Source organism: Adiantum capillus-veneris, chromosome 18 (genome assembly GCF_014529385.1).
Source record: "Adiantum capillus-veneris isolate H3 chromosome 18, ASM1452938v2, whole genome shotgun sequence".
NCBI lineage: Eukaryota > Viridiplantae > Streptophyta > Polypodiopsida > Polypodiales > Pteridaceae > Adiantum > Adiantum capillus-veneris.
In genome coordinates, this window is record NC_140948.1 from 103,840,585 (window position 1) to 103,860,923 (window position 20,339).

Below are 20,339 nucleotides of genomic sequence, written 5' to 3' on the forward strand. Positions count from 1 at the left end.
GTTGACTTTGGCAAGAAGAACAACTATGACATCATTCTGCGAAGACCATTCATGCGACAATTGAAAATGGTCCAAGATTGGGGTTATGACCATATATACCTGAGACATATGGAAACCATAACAAAGATAAACTTGAGTGACCATAGCTATAGGGATGTGAAGAGAACACCGGTTGAGGAGTTTGATTCCGCCACAATAGCAGGATCAGAATTTCCAGCTTGGTTAGGTAAGCCTAAAGAACTGTGGATGTGTGGAGCTTCACAATGTGGTAGCTTGAAACGTGAGGAATGTATCCTAGAGCGGGTTATAGAGGATATGGACTATATCCCAGAACCATTTCCTGAAGAAGAGTTAGAGCCTTTTAGATGGGAACACATCTTGGCTACTCTGGACGTGTGCGCCGTGGAGGATGCTCCCACAACAAAGTTTTGTGATGAAAATGGCTATGATGTCGTTCCTTATTTTGCAGTGAGTGTAATCTAGGAAAACGAAGAGAACCAGACATCAACAAGCTCTCGAAATAAGGAGCAAACAAAGAAATGTGGATAATCAAAAGATGAAGAAGACGACGAGTTCTATGACTCTGTAGAACACTTTGAGCTTCAAGAAGATCAACGACCCGGGAATCAATGTCATCGTTACACGAATAAAGTGCATCAAAAGTGGATTCCAAAGTCCTCCGTGAAGACACAGGCACCACAAGAATCCTCATACATGGCTCCTAATAAGGATGCAAAGACTCAGCTAGGAGGAATATGACTAGAGCAACGAGCTAACAATGCTCTAATCAATGGGTTAGAAAAGTCCTCCAAGAAACTACCACCCACGAGCACACAGACAGTAACTTTCCAATACCAGCCAAAAAATCAAGGGAAAGTACAAGAAGTCAACCTTGCTAAGGATAGTAGCGATAGTGATGAATCTTACGACATCCCCTATCATCAACTCAGGCCATCACTATCACCAACCCCTTCAGCAACAACCATGACAGGTCAAAAGAGCAGGACAACAAGTCAAAGCCAAAAAGCTCGACAAATTTGGATACCAAAAAACTAGATCAGCCAAAAACAGATATGGATCAAGAAGACAAAGATCTTTAATGACAAATCACAAGATCCAACACCAAAACAAAAACAAGGAAAGCGTGCACGAACGGGTAAGAATATCACAAAATCGCAAGCTTTCACAACTCAGGTTTGGGCTCCAAAGAAGTTGATTCAAGCACAAAAAAATCAAGAATTCATTTGGATTCCAAAACAACCACAGTATCAACTTTCAAAGCCTAAATCCCGTCCCCAACCAAGCGTACAAGGGCTGAAGCAAAGACCAATGTCGACTCACACAACGAAAAGGTGGATCCCAAAGAAGTCTCTTCAAACACGAACGAAGCACGGGCAAGTACGGGTTCCCAAACGAGCGTCAGCAACAAAACAGCCAATAATCACAAAGAAATGGGTCCCAAAGAAGAACAACAAAACTGTTGTCAGTGCATCGCCACTTGAATTCTTACCATTCTTCCTACGATTACAGTACAGTTAGAAGAGAGCAAGTCGCTTCAATCAAGCAACGATACAGGAGCTTCAAAGACCATTACATTGCTTAGAATAGGAAGCCTCGCCAACAAATGCCAATAAGAAAATTGCTTATACCCACATCTTGCACAACATAAATCTTTTCCATGCATTGACTGTGTATGCATAATAGGCTACATTACAAGGCCTGCATAGGCACAACTTTTAATTGCCCAAGCACAACACATACCCTTTGCGATACCCTGTCGTAAAGGATGACTCCAAATAGGAAGGGGGGAGGCATTCTGAATGCGGACCTAACATTATGACTATTAGAGAGCAATGTTTTGTAAGATGCATTGAATTTTTGCGTTTTATTGTGATAATCTTTTGACGAAATTTAGAGTATATGCCCTCATAGTAGTGTTACAGAGGAGTATGGGGACAAAATCCATATATGAGCCCCTAGGGACATGTGTATAGTGTACATAGCATTTAGATTTCTATTTGAATGATTTTTGTTTTGTTAAGTTATTTTAAGATTTTCTTTGTTTATTAAGAAAAAATAAAAAAATCCATAATCCACATGAAGAAAAGACTGACGAGAGGCCGGCCTGAGCACTACAAAGAGAAGAAGGTACAGGAAAACGATGAAACTTCACGAAGTATGTCTCAGCAGCCACTACACAGCCGAAGAACTTGTCACAAAGCAGTGTCAACATGCAACTGACAAGTCATACAAGTCAGAGTTGAGTAGCTACGCCACAAAATGAGTGAGGTGTTAGTCCCAAAGCTTAAAGTAATATTCTCTGTGGTCTAAGCGTCTTAGCTATTCTAGGTACTGCTCAAGCTGGAAGATTTGAGCATATTTACGTTGTGTCGCTCATGCTGGTATAGGTGAGAAAAAGAGTCGAAGTCTAAGTTCTTAAGTCTGGTGAAGTGAAGGAGAAGGTCCAAAAGACACTCACGTACTGAGCACGGTGAGATACGAGTGGAGAAACTTCTACATCGAAAACCCTTCTTGGAAAGGTGGAAGCTATTGAGACATCTTTTGATGTCACATATGCTACATTTATTCCTTGAAACACCCATCATCTCCTTCTTTCACATTGCATGCTTTTGTTGACAAATTTCTCATATGCATATAGAGTGTCCCATAATTGGCACTTGCATCAGGCACTCTTTCCGTGTTTCACCCAAGCACTCACCTTTCATGAACATGTACTTCACGTTCAACTGCTCAACTCCAATAAGAGCGTATACCAAAGGCATTTTTTTCCCACCGGGTTTTTTCCCTTTGGTCATCCAGGTTTTAGACCCTAATCTAAAGACACCTATCACCATCCTCTTGTACATATTCCTTCTACATCAACAATAAGAAAATGCTACTCAAATCAATTGACAAATGAATTGGACCACCAATTTCAGATCCTAGCATACTTCTCCTCAATGGCAAGTCGAAGAATGGCCTACAACGACAAAGCTGCAGACAACACTAACAACATGATTGCACAGGAACAAAGACGTTACCAATGAAGAAGAGCAGACACAAAATTAATCAGAGGATCTCAAAAGATGAATGGTTACGATGATAGACGTCCGCTCTAATGGATCATAGTTCTTGTTGTGGTTCGACAAAGATACAAGCAGTGCAACAGATGAAGCCAAAACAACAGCAAAATGTTGACCGCTGGGTCAACAACACAACATAACTCAAGAACAATGTCAGGACACGGGTCCTATACCCTAAGAACTAGGCTAGGCAAGGACTACGGCCAAGGGCCGGGCTAGGCAGTGTGGACAGGGGATCCGTCTAGGGCAAGGGGCTAGGAGCCCACCTATAAAGGGAGGTTGGGAGGAGGATCCAAGAGAGCCTAGTTGCCTAGTTTCTTACACTGGTATCAGAGCTTGGGACTCTCTTCCACTCTCTCTCTAGGCGTGGTCATATTTGGCCCCTAAAAGCATGCCCCTTTTGGTGAGAACCACTGCTTTTTAGAAACTTTTCTAAATTTAGTCGGGCCACTTGCCAAAACGGGCCGACTTTTCTTTTTTGGACGGGAGCCTACGGTGCATGAAACCGAGGGGTGCTGGGCTTGAATGGGACGCCCTGAGTCTGCAAGAAGTGGCACCATCCCCTCGCGGCCATAGCCCGCCTATGCTAAGCACCTTCTGCTCATCATCGGGTTCGTCCTCATGCGCTCGCTGCCTGTGCATAAAACAGACGGGAGTTCACATTCATAAAAGCCTTTGAAGGCCTTTGGTCCTTCAATTGGGTCTTGGCCATTTCTCAACGGCCCTTCCCACGGGTAATCAAGCAAACTAAGGCAGTCGAGCAAGCTACCTCCACCTGGAAAAGCCCCTCGATCGTCACGGCTTCCAATTGTACTCGCATCGGCTTCAACTTGTACTCAATTACTGTAGAAATTTCCAGAACCTGCGTGTTCAGGAGAAAGATCAACAACCACAATTTGTTGTTCGACAAGACTAATTCGGTAATCGGGTGGCCAAAAGCTTCTTTGATAGGACGTCAAGCTTCGTCGACAACAACTTGTAAGTTTTCAATCAAGTATCCAACATCACGGATTGCTTAAAGATTTTCCGACCAACCTAATTAGCACGGCTAATTATCAGCTATGGTGTAAGCTACAACTACGGGAGTATTTGTTGGAAACCAAGGCCGGTTTGACACGACGATTCACTGCTACGACACGAAGTAGCTATACTTTACAAGTACTACCGACATCAGGTACTGTTTTCTCTTTGTTCGCACACCAAAGATTCGCCTTGAGTGGGGAAATTGATGATCAACACATGTTCGACTTCGAATATATCGAATGGGCTCCACCTGTGGATGTCATGGGGCCGGATACTCTCACGGAGAATACCCTCGTGGCAACAGGGAAGGATGGTGAAAACCCAGGTGATCCATCTCTGTCTCCTCGTTTGTCAACCCCTCCTCCACAGAGCATGTTGGATATTCTAGAGGATGACAGTCAATTGCCAGATACCACGGAGTTTGTCACTCGACAGGACTGGAAAACTTTTGATGCCCGATTTCGCAAGCTTGCTGTCAGGGTTCAAATCTTGGTTACACAAGTAGAAAATCTTACACAACTCATTTACAGAATGCTACCCGAATCAACTCTCCACTTGCCAGCAACCCAGGGGGTTGCCAATTTACCAGTTATGACCAAAGAGGTCCAACATGTCCACAACACTTCGATTGTCAGAACAAATCGTGGCACGACCAACGTGGTCAAGAAGCGCCTATCACCATCTGAATTTCAACGTGCAAAAAGTCAAAAATTATGCTTTATTTGCTTAGGAACACATCAAAAAAAGTAGTGCCCACATGTCGGAAAACTTCAGCATGATGCATGAGTTTGTGCTTTGCCATAAACTCCAGTTTTGGTGCACGACACCGTAGTTATATGGCTTTTTGAATATGTTAGGAGCAGCCATTTTCTCATACTTCGATATGGAATTTTCAGCATATTGTACGTTTTTTTGAATTGGGTAATGTTAAACCCCAATTGTTTTTTTCCACAATCATTTTTGGTGCGACCAGTCACATCATCTCGGCTTATCTGATCTGCCGCAAACATTCTAAGATGCATGCAAGATCACTGAGTTAGGGTGTATATGATATACGTGTCCTGCAACTCACCCTTTGCATTTACTTGGATAGTATTATGAAAAACCAAATGCTTGACCCATTTTACATGCCGCAAACATTCTGAGATGCATGCAAGATCACTGAGTTAGGGTGTATATGATATACGTGTCCTGCAACTCACCCTTCGCATTTACTTGGATAGTATTATGAAAAACCAAATGCTTGACCCATTTTACATTCCATAAGGATTTTCCTTCGTACTCCGATTACCTCGGTGACAAGAACAGTTGGCAACCAATTTTGGGACACCTACATTATTCAAGATATCATCTCATCGAATCCTTACTAGTCTAACCGGTACAAGGAACTTATGGTTTTGGGCTCTCACCTTTGAGGCCGTCACTCTCGCCAAGGGCTTACCACTCTACATGCATGGCATGATAGCCAAGTAAAATGAATTCCATCACTTGTTGGTTTATGCTTCCGCTATAACACCAGACACTCTGTCAAGAACAAGATAATTTTTTGATTGTTTGACATGATTTTTGGGTTGTTGTCAACGCACAACAACACTAAAAGCACCTAAAACTTGGACTTGATTCATGGGAAAAGTGCCAATGCTAAGTTGTCCTCATACAATCACGACCCCTGCAAGATAAGGGATCGGAATGAGTTCTATGTTTTTCTGTTGCCTCTCTTGATGAGAGCGTTACACAGACAGATTGTGGACTACTTTTAGGATAAGCTGCAATTCAGGCATAAGATGTCTAAGAGCACACATTATGGGAACACACTCTAACACTTAAGGCAAGTTCCTCAGCCCAGCATGATCTTCTTCTTCTTCTTCTCTCTCTCTCTCTCTCTCTCTCTCTCTCTCTCTCTCTCTCTCTCTCTCTCTCTCTCTCTCTCTCTCTCTCTCTCTCTCTTTACGGGAAACATGAAAATCTTCTAAGAAGCTTTTGATACATGTTTTGCTCGTAAGTAAGCCTGATCCAAGGTGCTCTAAATCTCAGCTAACATGTGGCTAAGATGCTACTCAAATTAGTCTTCATCGGTTCGTTGACTGAACACTATAAGGGCTAGGAGCCGATGTTAGGATAAGGGTAAGACCCAACTATTGGCATTCTTTGGGTGATTGTTCTCAAGATATACCCACGGAAGTACACATTGACGTTAATGGAAAAGCAAGAGTCTTGTCATTACGGAGGTTTAGGGTGTCATTTTTGCACTACATGTTTTCAGTGTGACACTCAAGTTGAGTTTTTGATAATCTTAAACTCACACCAGATGCTCTCTATTATGGAGTATAGATGCATCAATCATTTGTGATAGCATGGTTGTCCATAAGAGATCGGTAGTTCACTTGTGTGGGTCTCCTGCTCTCTCTATAGCACTACCGAGTGTCTATGGACATACTGTTTTGGGGTAAGACCCGACAGGTGATTGCTACATCACCCCATAGGCTTTAAGGATCATAGTTTGATCTGCATTGAGAATCACCATTGATTTCTCCCAATTATACTTTCAAGGAAAGAATTCGGCAATCTACCAAGCGGTAGCAGACGGACACAGTTTTCAAGTTGATTCCAATCAACCTACACGGTTGACTATGTTGGTTACCGTTATCTGCTAGTTGAGCAGTTTCTACAAAGAGTCTTATCAAGGGGTTTGACTACGTAGATTCTAATCTAAGGGCTTCGATTGCAAAGGCAACCCCATGGTTCCCATTGCAATGCTGTTTGTTTTTTCAGGTAGGAGACGTACTCCTCTCCGTTTTCATACGGGTAAGTGAACATTACGTTCAAATCTCCAGGTACGCATCTATTGATTTGGTGTTATTCCATTTTTAGTATGCTTTGCTTGGTTTTTCAAGACGTATAAGTAGGCTTGAATGTTACAAAGCCATCATGCCAAGGGCATATTGGCACAAAGTATTTTGGGCCAAGTGTCCCATCTATTTTTTTTCCTTATGCTGTTACGTACGAACCTACTTGTAGGGTTCCATTTGGCACATGTTGTCACATGGGATACAACATGGTCTTGGAACTCAAGGAGTTTGGTTTAGCTAGTGTGGAGCAATGAATGAGGGTCCCTCTCACTCCTGTCGTAAAGTGTTTAGAGCTACCTCCACACACAAGTACATCTTGTACTTGTAGGATGTTCTTTTTCAGACATCCTTAGTTGATACATATTCCACATGTGGCGAATATGAGTCTCTGGGACTGACACTGGCACCCCTATTTCAAATATGTGTCACGACAAAGTCCCTAAGTGCTGGTCACATCTATTTTCTAGACCATTTTCAGCACGACGTATGAGGAGCAATTTCGTGGCCAGAAATTGTCGGATACTTAGAATGACTTGTTAATGTACAAGTATTGCTAAAAAACATTACAGATGGTTGTTTATACATATAGCAAATGAAAAAGTTTCATTGTTTGTATCTAGAAGTGATCACTATTTCACCTTCTATTATGGTTCAGACATTTCAGCAAGGCTTGCAAAAGATTGCAACTGAACGTATTTACTTTCTTTTCAGAACTATTTACAATCCTCTTTAATGTGTGCTAGGTGCATCACATTTGCCACAAGTTGAAGGCAAGGATCATCATGGATATACAGGTTCGGATCTGTTTTTGCTAAATGCATGCACACTAGGTGTTATGGGCCCTACTGTTTAGCAAAGGCTGATTTGGAATAGCATGCATATTCCACAGGTTGTTGCTTATGTAGCATTTTGCACTCTATGTGCACTATCTCTATGAGATTACTTTTAAATCCACTACTCCCAATAGAGGTCATTGCTCAGTTTGGGCGTTTGTAGATTTTCTCAAGTTAACCACAATGGTTGTACACTACTCTGATTCTCCGTTTACCAGTCATCTGGGACGACTGTCTGTAAACTGTGAGGAAAACACACCTCAGTACTGTCAGTTATCCAAGGGGATAGGCAGATTACAAAGAGTAATCTTGTGCTAAAGGATCTGCTAAGAGCATACGTTAGCACAACGCATTTCTAGATAGATGATTTTCTCCCTATTCTAGAATTTGCTTAAGTACAATTTTCGACTTTGAACACCTCTTGTGGTGGGGTTGGAGATTGTGTCAATACTTTCATACGTCAAGGACTTACCAGGTGTGCTGACAGATCATGTTGGCAAGTCACCTTCATTAGGGATGAACATGTAACGGACTATTCAAGATAATCAGGCGAGTAGGAAATCTGGCTCACAACTGCATGGAAAGTTACGCCAAGGTTTCCTTGCATTATTCCAGTACCTTCAGAAGATCTGAAAACTGGTTATGCCTTTGGAAAACTCTTAGTTGTGGTTACTCCTTTACAGTACTCAAGTGAGTTATAAATGGAGTCATCATTTAAACCAAAGTGACTCTTAGTTGTGGTTACTCCTTTACAGCACTCAAGTGAGTTATAAATGGAGTTACCATTTAGACCCAAGTGGTTGCAAACTCTTAGTTGTGGTTACTCCTTTACAGTACTCAAGTGAGTTATAAATGGAGTCACCATTTAAACCCAAGTGACTCTTAGTTGTGGTTACTCCTTTACAGCACTCAAGTGAGTTATAAATGGAGTTACCATTTAGACCCAAGTGGTTGCAAACGGACAACAATGTTGAAAATCAAGATATTCGTCTTGGTTTCATTGAACCTCCTAACTACACCAATTATTGGTCATACAGACAACTGGCTCACTTATGGGACGTCAATATAGAGAACACCAGTATTCTTAAGAAGATGTTACTACATGTGTTTTCGAGGACGAAAACTCTTCCTTAAGGGGGAAGTAATGTCAGGACACGGGTCCCGTACCCTAAGAACTAGGCTAGGCAAGGACTACGGCCAAGGGCCGGGCTAGGCAGTGTCAACAGGGGATCCGTCTAGGGCAAGGGGCTAGGAGCCCACCTATAAAGGGAGGTTGGGAGGAGGATCCAAGAGAGCCTAGTTGCCTAGTTTCTTACAAACAAAGAAGTCCTCAATGACAAAGAGCAGACATAAGGGTAATCAGAGGATCTCAAAATCTTGTCCTTGATAATGCGCATCGAATGCTCGGCAGGGTTTTGAACCTCAAATTAGAATAATTAAGTCCTGGATTCGGCCTGAGAGACAGACTTTGCATTGGAGTGCAACTTGGCCTAAAGAAGTTAAGGGTTTAGCCATACAATTTCTACAAAATCCTTACAAAGTTGTCATTGGCTCACAAGATCAGAAAGCCAATCACTCAATTCTACAGATTGTAGAAGTTGTTTCTGAGAATCACAAATACTCCGAATTCACAGATTTGCTGGAGCAAATGATGGATGGAGCTTTCTCTCTCCATGATGATAAGAGTCAAGTTAAACGACATTGGGTTCTTTTTTAATTTAGATCTGGCAGTAGACCTATAATGACAGAAACAGATGCTGCAGCTCGAAGCGTGGATGTGAAAGACATAAAGTTCGTCATCAATTATAATTTTCCTGAATCATGTGAAGACTATGTACATAGGATTGGATGAACAAGACAAGCTACTGCAAAGGCTATAGTCTATACTTTCTTTACAACAACAAAACGACAGCAAAGACCACATCGTCATCGACAATCAGGTCATGTCGAGGACGACATGAACGCGGAAGGGGGGAATGTTGACCGCTAGGTCAACAACACAACATAACTCAAGTGTCGTACCAAAGTCTTATCTTTTGCGAGTTATGAAATGCTGCGGATTATGGCTATAAATGTCATTTGTAATGAGTAGTTATTCTAGTTTCAGAAGCTAGGGTGCAATGGCACTTCCAGATTGTAAATACAAAGCCATTTGACCCTTTCAACCCCATTTTTGGTTAAACCTAACGTAGCCTTAGTATATAAGGTACCTAGGTCATTTTGTAAAGGAGACTTTTATCATAATCAAAACTTAGCGCTGCCGTCTACTGTGTGTGAGAGAGAAAGAGAGTGAGCGTGAGCTTTATCCTCTCACTACGCCCGGCTCGCTCAACACATGCATTGGAGATCCGACTGCACCATTGTTGTAGGCTCGAGGAGAGCTACGCGACAACGCCAAGCATTCCACACGAGACGAAGCGCACACGCCGACGCATCTACGAGATATTTGTGGTCGTAAGTGTATCAAACGATGTTTGTTTTCTGCCTGCTAGTAGTCTATAGAATCGTGGCGACATAAGCTATGCATAGGTACTCATAAATTTCAATTTCGAGCACTTTCAAAATTCTGTTCTGTCATCCTATGCGTTTTCCACAGACGGGTTTAGAGTGAGGGTTTTGAGTGTAGAAGCTTAGGGACAGGTGTATCCTAGTAAGGGGATGGTGTTCCTTAAGTTTCCTACGAATCTGGCATGATTAGGTGAGTTACCTTCCGTATGTGTGTATGTGGCTAGGTGGTGTAGTTGAGAGCAGTGAGGTTCTTGATTGTGGTTTAGTTGGCCTTCCAGAGTGTTGTATGTGTAGGATGGTCTCAGCCTGACAAGCTAAAGAGATTTCCTCCGTTTGCCTATCGTGCCATCTGTGTCCTCGATTGACATTATGTTGATCTAGGTAGTGTTTGCATGCACTTCATGGGTGTGTGAGTCGCTCTCCGTCCAACAACCGCCCATCACTAATTGCTACTAACCCTAAGTGTACAACTATACACTTGTGTGAGCCACTAACACTAAGTACAATGTGTATTGTGCCTTAGTGAATAAGATAGAGAAGAAAGAAAGGGGGAACATAGCCTATGTCGTCTCTCCCCCTCCCAACTCTCCCCCTCCCAACCTGTGTGTGTGTCTATGGTGGTGTGTGTGTGAGTTTACATGCGTATTCCTCTTCCTCTTCTGTTGTGCTCCCAGCTCCTCTCCTTCATCTGGTATCAGAGTTGTTTCATTCTTGAAATCGCTTTCACACACGCACGCACTTTCAAGAGTGAAAACAGGGTTTCGACTTTGGCATCGGAAAATTCAACATTCCAAGAGCGTTCCATAAGGCGTCCTAAAGTGTTTCCTCCTTTCAGGGCCATTCGTGCCATCAGAAACCTCATTCGAGCTACGGTTTAGAAGCTGAATTTTTCAGCCCTCTTTTGGTAGTTTGTGCTGCAAAGCTTCCATAGCCATTACAGGTATCATTGTTACAATCTCTTCCATCAACTAGAGCCCATGGCTCATCCGAGAGTATGTAGCCTCTTTCGAAGTGGCCTCATACACACACATAGGAGTTTGATGGCATTGTCTTCTTTGACTACAAGTACAGGTACAAGTACAGATATAGGTACACATACAGGCACATAGAGCGGCTTGGTTAGCTTTATCTGTGCTTCTCGGCCTCAATTTTGGCTTCAGATACCTACAGCATCGACATCAACTCACACACTACAAGTTTTAGTGCTTGTGATAGTCTGATTCCAGTGGGAGCAATTTTTTATGTGTACATGCATATGTTGGCACTTTTGACAGTGTTTGTCTTTGGCTCCCCGCAGGGATATTTCTTTGCATGCACATGCTTTTGGTGCATGTTTGAGCGTCGTGAAAGACTTCACAAAGCAATCTGATTTTGGTTGGATGTCTTGATGACTTGGGTTACAAAGTCACTTTTCATTAGCAGTCTTGGCGTGTTGCGAACGGTCATCTTATTATGGCCCATGGTTCTAAAGCTGGTTCACTTTATCCTCTTTATGTATCTAATAAAAACAGTGTTCTTTCTCTAACCGAGCTGCCAACCGTTGCTTTGTGGCATAGCCGGTTAGGAAATATGTCAAAGAAGGAAATGGAAACACTCTCTTGTTTCGTCTACTTACCGTATTTGTCATTTTTTTATTTTCTCTTTTGTGAGCACTGTCAATATGGAAATCAAACACGGACACGTCGTATACATTCTTTTGACAAAGAAAGAAAACCATTAGAGCTTGTGCATAGTGATTTATGTGGGCCTATGCCTTCTAAATCCCATGGTGGTGCATCCTAAATTATGTTACATTCATTGACGGTGCAACACGGAATGTTTGGGTCTACTCCATGAAGTCTAAAGATGAGACCTTTTCTTGCTTCAAGAAGTTCTTATCTAGTGTTGAAACTCAGTTTGAACATAAGTTGAAAGCTTTGCACTCAGTCAATGGTGGAGAATATGTCTCCAAAGGGTTTACATACTTCTGTTCAAGTAGGGGAATCAAGCAAGAGTTTACAACTCCTTTTACCCCTGTACAAAATGGTGTTGCGGAATGAATGAATAGGACCATCCAAGAGTGGACTATGTCTATGCTATCACATGCTAATTTACCGCAACCATTTTGGGTTGAAGCATTATAGACAGCCGTGTACTTGATCAATAGATCACCACATGCTTCATTACAGTTTTGTGTACCTTTGGAGTTATGGTCAGGACATAAATTGTCTTATGAAAAACTCCAGATATTTGGATGTGAAGCTTATGCACATGTACCCAAGGAGCAACGTGCTAAGCTAGATCCTAAGTCCAAGAAATGCATCTTCATTGGCTATGGTATAGATGGTCAATTTGGCTATCGTTTATGGGATCCGGAAAGTTGATCAGTGATCCATAGCAGTGATGTTTTCTTTAATGAGACTACAATGCATAGACGCCAGTGAAAGAGGTTGAATTCCAGAAAGTGACATTTTCCAATGTAGCACCTCCTATCTAGACAGCTCTTGAGCCACTTACTACACAGGCTAGTACGAGTTTTGATCAGCCGTGGAGATCTCAAAGAGTCTCACATCCTCCAGAACGTTTGTTCCAGGCGTGGATTTGTTTTGCTGACAGATAGTTGGTGAGCCTTCTTGTTACAAAGAGTCTATGCTAGCCAATGATACGGTTCAGTGGGAACATGCTATGAAGAGGGAGTTGTCCAATATTGCAAAGAACAAAACATGGAAACTTTTTCCGTTGCCAAAAGGTAGGAAATCATTGCCTTGTAAATGGGTTTACAAGAAGAAGATTGACAATTACAAAGCTCGTTTAGTGGCCAAAGGTTTCAAGCAACAATATCGTGTCGATTCCAGGAAATCTTTTCTCTAGTGGTCAAGATGGCCACAGTAAGAATGTTGCTTGCTTTGGTTGCCACTGAAGATATGGAGCTTGATCAAATGGATGTCATTATAGCTTTCTTACATGGTGATCTCAAGGAAGATATTTATATGCATCAACCTGAAGGGTTTGTGCTAAAGGGCAAGGAACATTTGGTCATTAAGCTTCTGAAAAGTCTCTATGGCCTGAAGTAATCATCCAGACAATGGTATCAAAATTTTGATGCATTTATGCATTCCCTAGGCTATAAGTGTAGTAATGAGGATCCATGTATTTACATGAAAAGACAGCCCAATGGAAAACTTATTATGCTTATCCTTTATGTAGATGACATGCTTATTGTTGGTCATTCTAAGGACATGATCTCAGTTTTGGTGATGAAATTGTTGCATCTGGCATGATTTTTGCAAATGCAATTGTGGATTCAAAGGCTATTTTAGATGCAAAACTTGTTAGGTTTAATGGCCATGTGGCCGATCGCCCATCACTAACTGCTACTAACCCTAAGTGTACAGCTATACACTTGTGTAAGCCACTGACACTAAGTACAATGTGTATTGTGCCTTAGTGCATAAGATAGAGAAGAAAGAAAGGGGACACATAGTCTATGTCGGCTCTCCCCCTCCAACCTATGTGTGTGGCTATGGTCAAGTGTGTGTTTGTGTGTGTGAGTATGCGTACATATTCCTCTTCCTCTTCCACTATGCTCCCAGATCCTCTCCTTCAAAACTTTGGCATGCATATTTTGGTCATCTGAATTTTGCTAGTTTGCTTTGTTTGTAGAAATCTAATGTGGTTGCTTCTTTTCTGCCTCTTGAAGCACCTGTCAAACATGTCTGAAGATTGTTTTTTGGGTAAGATTTTGTGTTCCCAGTTTCCAAAGGATGGTTCAATTAGGGCCACATGCAGGTTGCATCATGTGCATAGTGATGTTTATGGGCCCATGCAAACTCCATCCTTGGGATATTACCTTTACTTCGTGAATTTTATTGATGATTACTCTAGGCATGCATGGGTATATCCGCTTAAAGAGAAGTCTGAAGGCTGTTTTTTGGGTAAGATGTTGTGTTCCCAGTTTCCAAAGGATGGTTCAATTAGGGCCACATGCAAGTTGCATCATGTGCATAGTGATGTTTATGGGCCCATGCAAACTCCATCCTTGGGCAATTACCTTTACTACGTGACTTTTATTGATCATTACTCCATGCATGCATGGCTATATCCGCTTAAAGAGAAGTCCGAAGTATTTATGTGCTTCAAACAATTTTTGGCTATGGCTAAAAATGTCTTGCATTATACTATGGGCACTCTCTATTTTGATCAAGGGGGAAGTATATGTCTCATGAATTTAATGCATTTCTGGCTCGTCGTGGGATAAAACACCAATGTGTAGTGCATTATATGCCTCAGCAAAATGGTGTTGCTGAGAGGAAAAATAGGTCACTTACCGAAATGACATGATGTATGGTCCAAAGTCAAGCTTTGCAGCATTCATTTTGGCTTAAGGCCATCATGTGTGCCACTTATGTACTTAACAGGTGCCCTGTGAAAGCTTTGCACTCTATGACTCCATATGAAGCACGGCATGATAGAAAGCCTTCTATTGAGCACATGCATGTTTTTGGTTGTTTGGCATATGCTTTGGTTCCAGAAACACAACGTAAAAATTTGGATGATAAGGCTGTCAAATGTATTTTTGTTGGTTATAGTGCTGAAAGAAAAGGTTATAGGTTATATCATCCACAAACAAAGAGTATTCTAGTTTCACAAGATGTTATGTTTGTGGAAGATTCTGTTCAGCCCTTGTTGTCATGTACTGGAGACAGTAATGTAAGCTCACAGGACATTTATCACTTTGTTGCCTCTTTTCAGTGGTGGAAGCTTGAATATAAATTCCAATGAGGCAAATGTACAGCATATGGGGGTCTCTAAAAATGTTATAGATCCGCCTATTATTGATGCAAATGTACATGATGTACTTGATGAGGAAAGGGATAAAAATGAGTAGGCTAGAGGTATGCCAAATTGGTTGGTGCATACATTGCGTGATAGTAAACTGGATTCATCTTTGTCTAGTCGCACTCGTTCAGGCTCTCACCATGCATCTTATGCATTAGATTGTTATGCTTTGGTTGTATCTAGCTTACATGATGTTGAGGAACCTCTGACTTTTGATGAAGCACAGAATTCAAAAAATTGGATGGCTGCCATGCAATCAGAATATGATGCACTTATAGAAAATGACACGTGGACTTATGTGTTTTGCCTCTTGGCAAAAAGACCATTGGTACAAAGTGGGTTTACAAGTTGAAATGCAAGCCGTATGGGGAGATTGATCACTATAAGGCTTGACTTGTTGCAAAGGGGTATGCACAACAAAAAGGCATAGATTATGAAGAGACTTTTGCTCCCACTTGTCGTATGAATACTGTGCGTTTTCTATGTGCATTGGTAGCTCATTTTGGTTGGGATGTACATCAATTAGAAATTGTTACTGCTGTCTTGAATGGTGACATATTTGAGGAATTTTTCTCCTCGTGCTTGGTATGAGAAGGCTGACAGGTCAAACGAGGCTTTTGTAACAATCCAACAGAAAGCACATTGTATGTAAAGTGTGAGGGTGATGAACTTCTCATTGTGGTTCTCTACGTGGATGATTTGCTGATCACTTGACCAAATGAGAGACATATTGCTGAAGTTAAGGCTAATTTGAATGCTACTTTCAAGATGAAAGATTTGGGACTGCTGGATCATGACTTGGGTATACAGTTTAAGCAGTGTGATGGGTGATATTGCCTTGTGTCAGAAAGTTACATAGAGACATTGCTATGTAAGTTTGTACTTGGAATTGCAAACCTATTGCCACTCCCATGGAAACAGGTTTAAAATTGCATCTTCATGATGCTGGTGATCCTGCATATGTCACTCTTTACCAAACTGTTGTTGGATTCCCCATTTATGTATGCAACACGAGGCTAGATATTCAATTTGTAGTGTCACAAGTCAGCAAATTCATACATAGCCTAGGGTCTAAGCATTGGCAGGTTGTCAAGAGGATTTTTTGCTACTTGAGTGGCACTTTACATCTTGGCTTGTTTTATCCCAAGGGAGGATCATTGTTGCCATATTTGCGTTCTTTTTCAAGCTTGGATTGGGTTGGTTGTTTTGACACACGAGTCTCCACAAGTGGTTTTTGTTCATGCTTGGAAACTCATACATATCATAGTTGAGCAAGAAGCAACCTATTGTGGCCACTGCGAGTTGTGAGGTTGAGTAGAGGGCAATCTTCACAGCTACGGTTGAGTGTGTATGGCTCAGATGCCTTATGGTTGAATTGGGTGTTGGACAGGACACTGCCAACACTATTTACACTGACAGTCATAGTGCAGTGGCAGTTGCAAGGAACCTAGTTTTTCATGCTCGCACAAAGCACATTGAGGTGAATTACCACTATGTTAGGGAGAGGCTCTCAGCAGGAGAGATCAACTTGGCTTATGTGCCAACTCACAAGAAAACCTTGCAGATCTTTTCACAAAGGCATTGTCTTGTGAGAAGTTCGAAGCTTTCTGCAAAGCTTTGGGCAAGTTACTCCCCGTGCATTTTATATATGCCCATCACTCTAGGGCTAACTAATCTTTCCATTGCACACTAAGTAATACACTGTCTATTATGTGCCTTGAGCTTCCTTTGTCTTCTCCAATGTGTGTGTGTTTTCTTGCAACCCTAATTCCAACAGTGAAGATAGGGGCCAGTGATTGTGGAGTACGAGAAAAATAGCATGAAATTCCATGTGCAGAGGTGTTTGACGGAGTGCTGGAAAGTGGTATAGAAGAGGGGGGTGGCAAGGTGTCATGACAAAGGTCTATGTGTGTGGATGATGAAGGTGCTTGTGCAGTGAAAGATGACTGGGTAGTGTGAGTGGTGGTTTGTGCAAGTGAAAGTGAGGAGATGTGTTGAGACTCCGAGAAGGGGAGGACTCCAATAGAAGCTAGCAAATCTCAAAGGACGTTCATCCGAAGGCATGTAGATGGCGTGCGATGGGGAGGCAAAGTAGCTTTCAGTTTGCCCTTTTTGGGGGCAGTTGAAGCCGATGTCAGAGGTGCTACAGTCAATGCTGAGGTTATATGTGGAAGTGAAGATGCATGTGCATGTGCAATGTGCCTAGACCTAGATGCAGACTCAAGCTATTCAATATACCAAAGAATTAGTAAGGGAGTGGAGTAGCAGCAAAAAAACTAATGACTATTTATTTGTTGCCTATAGCGCTTTGCTCGGTCACACAGGTGATCTAAAATGAGCTTGTGAAAGGGAAAAGGAGTGTATGTGACTAGGCAACAATATGCATCACAAATATTGTGTGCTCGTTGAGGTTTGGGGTTGCTTTTAGGCTCTAATTTTTCTCTAAACAAGAAGTAGTAAGAGATGATGTTGAAGATTTTTTTGTTTTCTACAAAGTTGCTTTGTGGAGGTGATAGAAGATCATTCGTGGTGGATACTACATCCTCAACTAGGGAGTACTAATGATGACCCTGATAGGCATGGACATTATTAGGGAATGATGCAGATGTAGTGGCTAGCCCTATGGTATCCCCAAGAATTTCCAAAGTTACAGTGTGGCTAGACAAAGTGTGAAAAAGTTTGGTGCATTTTTGGAGTTGAAAATGTGTACCTCCAAGAGTAACGTAGCCGCTAACATAGATATGTTGAGTGTGGACAAATCAGTTGTACTGAAAATGGCATTGAGGGAGTGGTAAGGGAGAGTGGTGTCAAAGACAACCAGTGGGTCCGACTGGGCAGTAGGGTCAGTCGAAAGCTCGACGTCGGAGATGGAAGTTGAGGCCCAAGATACAAGAGAGTCATCGTCTGTCTCCACGTCGGACTCCTCTTTCGTGGAGGTGGTATGAGCTTCTTCTTCTTCCTATGGGAGCCCTTGAGAAGCGCCCTACTGCTCTGGACTATGAAGGTGCACGATAGTGATGTTATCTGAATCTTCAATGTACTCTATGTCATCCGCATCGGACAGGAGAACTTACTGCGGACAGGAGAAGGTAGGGACGGTTGGGGCAAGGCGAAAGGAAGAGAGAGCCAAAGGCTTTAGGTCCGAGAGAAAATCTATGTTTCTTGGTTGGAAAGGGCAAGGGTGAGTGGGAGAAGAGTGGGGGCCGGAACGGGCACGGGGGAGAAGGAGCAAAGTGGGGTGGAAGGCAAGCTACAAGGGCAGAGTTGTAACTTGGGGTGGTTGGACGAAGAGATGGTGGAAGAAGGGAAACCTCAAAAGTGCGAGGGCGAGTGGGCGAGCCGAAAAGGGAAAGGCAAAGGGGCTGGCCAGAAAGGACGAGGCAAAGGGGCGGGAGGGCTGAGGCGGTTGGCGAGTAGGGAAAGGGAGATGGAGAGTGGGTCAAGGGATGGCCAGAAAGAGAGGGAAATCAAGAGAAGGGGGGTACGGAATGGGCTAGGGCGAGAAGGAGCAAAGTGGAACGGAAGGCAAGGTGCAAGGGTGGGGTTGCGACCTGGGTGGTTGGAAGAAGGGACAGTGGAAGAAGGGCAGGTTGGAAAGGCGAGCAGGAGAAGGGCAAGCTAGGCTGGCTAGAAAAGGCGAGGCAAAGGGGATGGCCGGAAAGTGCAAGGTGAAGGGGCGGGAGGGCTGAGATGGTTGGCGAGTAGGGTGAGGGAGATGAAGAGCGAGTCGAGGGCAGGTTAGAAAGGGCGAGGGTGATCAGGAGAAGGGCGGGCTGGGCTTGCCAAAAAGGTCAAGGCAAAGGGGCAAGAGGTTTGAGGTTATGGGTGAGTAGGGCGAGGGAGAGTAGATAGGCAAGAGAGTTTGGGCGAGTGGAGAGATAAGTATTGCAGCGAGTAGAGGGAGAATGAAAAAGGGGAACTAGAGAGAGGGGGAGAATTGGGCAAACGCAAAGATATTCAAGCAAGTAGAGAGAGAAGGTGCAAGCAGAGGGGGAAAATGAGTTGAGAGGGTAATAGCAAGTAAGTAAGATAGGGAAAAATAGGGCGAGTGGAGAGAGATTATGGGGCAAGTAGAGAGAGAGGGAAAATGGGGCGAGAGAATTTGGGGTAGAAAAAAAGGCAAATAGATAAGGGGATAGTGGGCGAGGTGAATGAGAGCACTTGTGGGGAGATGTGCAGGGTGTGTCTATATGTCATGACGTGCAACAGTAGGGCGGGGCTGCTGCGTTCAGCTAGGGCGAGTCGAAGGAGCAGTGGCCAGAGGGGTTGTGGCGATACAGCTAGTGCGAGCTTGATGGGCAGAAATATTGGAATGAGGGCAAGACGAGAGAGAGGGTGGCGAGGAGCTCAAGGCGCATAATCATATGGGTGAGAAAGGGTAGGGTGGTGCTTGAGTGGCGGTGGGGCGGCTTTTCCAATAATGCAAGGGGAGGGTGGGAAGGGTGGTCGCATAGAGAGAGTGGGAAAATGGCAATATGAGAAATAATATGGGTGAGTGGGGAGAGAGGGAAAATGGGCTATGCATGGGAGAATGTAGGGCGAGTAGAGAGATAAAAAGGGGCAAGTAGATGGAGAATGACAGCAAGGTAGGGGAAGATTGAGTGTGGGAAGGGTGGAGAGCAAGGCAAATTGTGGGCGAGTCAAGGCGGTTGACCAAAAAAGTGGGGTGAGGGAACCTATTGGTAGAGGGATGGGAGCAATTAGAGAGAGAAACATTTGAGAGTTGGGAAATAGAGAGAGAGAGAGAGAGAGAGAGAGAGAGAGAGAGAGAGAGAGATAGAGATAGAGAGAGAGAGAGGTGCAAGAATGTAGAGAGAAGGCATGGCAAGTCGCTAGCAAGAAGCAATCCAAGTGGAGATTGATAATTTGCAAAGTGGACAAGCACCAAATACTATAAGAGCAGGGATCCAAAATGAACAATTAAAGGAATCATTGATGAGTAAAGTGAAATGTGTGGTTCCAACCAAAACCAAGACACAATTGTGAATGTGGTAAGAGAGAAAGGTATGCACATATGGACGTCAAGAATCGATATAGCTAGTCAAGAATTAAAAATTATTACATGAAAATAATATTGCACAATATTACAACAATAGATAGAAGCATAACAGAATCCAAAGAAAGGACGGATGTAAGAGAAGTGGAGGGTAACGGACGAAGCTTGGCCAAGGAGAGGATAACTTGGAGAAATGAACAGCAGGTGGTGCTAGTGATTTCTAAGTGTG

General features: G+C 42.9%; 1 pseudogene; it reads right to left on the reverse strand.

The window, feature by feature from the left end:
• Positions 1-16,822: 16,822 nt before the first annotated feature.
• Positions 16,823-17,851, reverse strand: LOC147436121 (uncharacterized; annotated as a pseudogene).
• Positions 17,852-20,339: the final 2,488 nt, after the last annotated feature.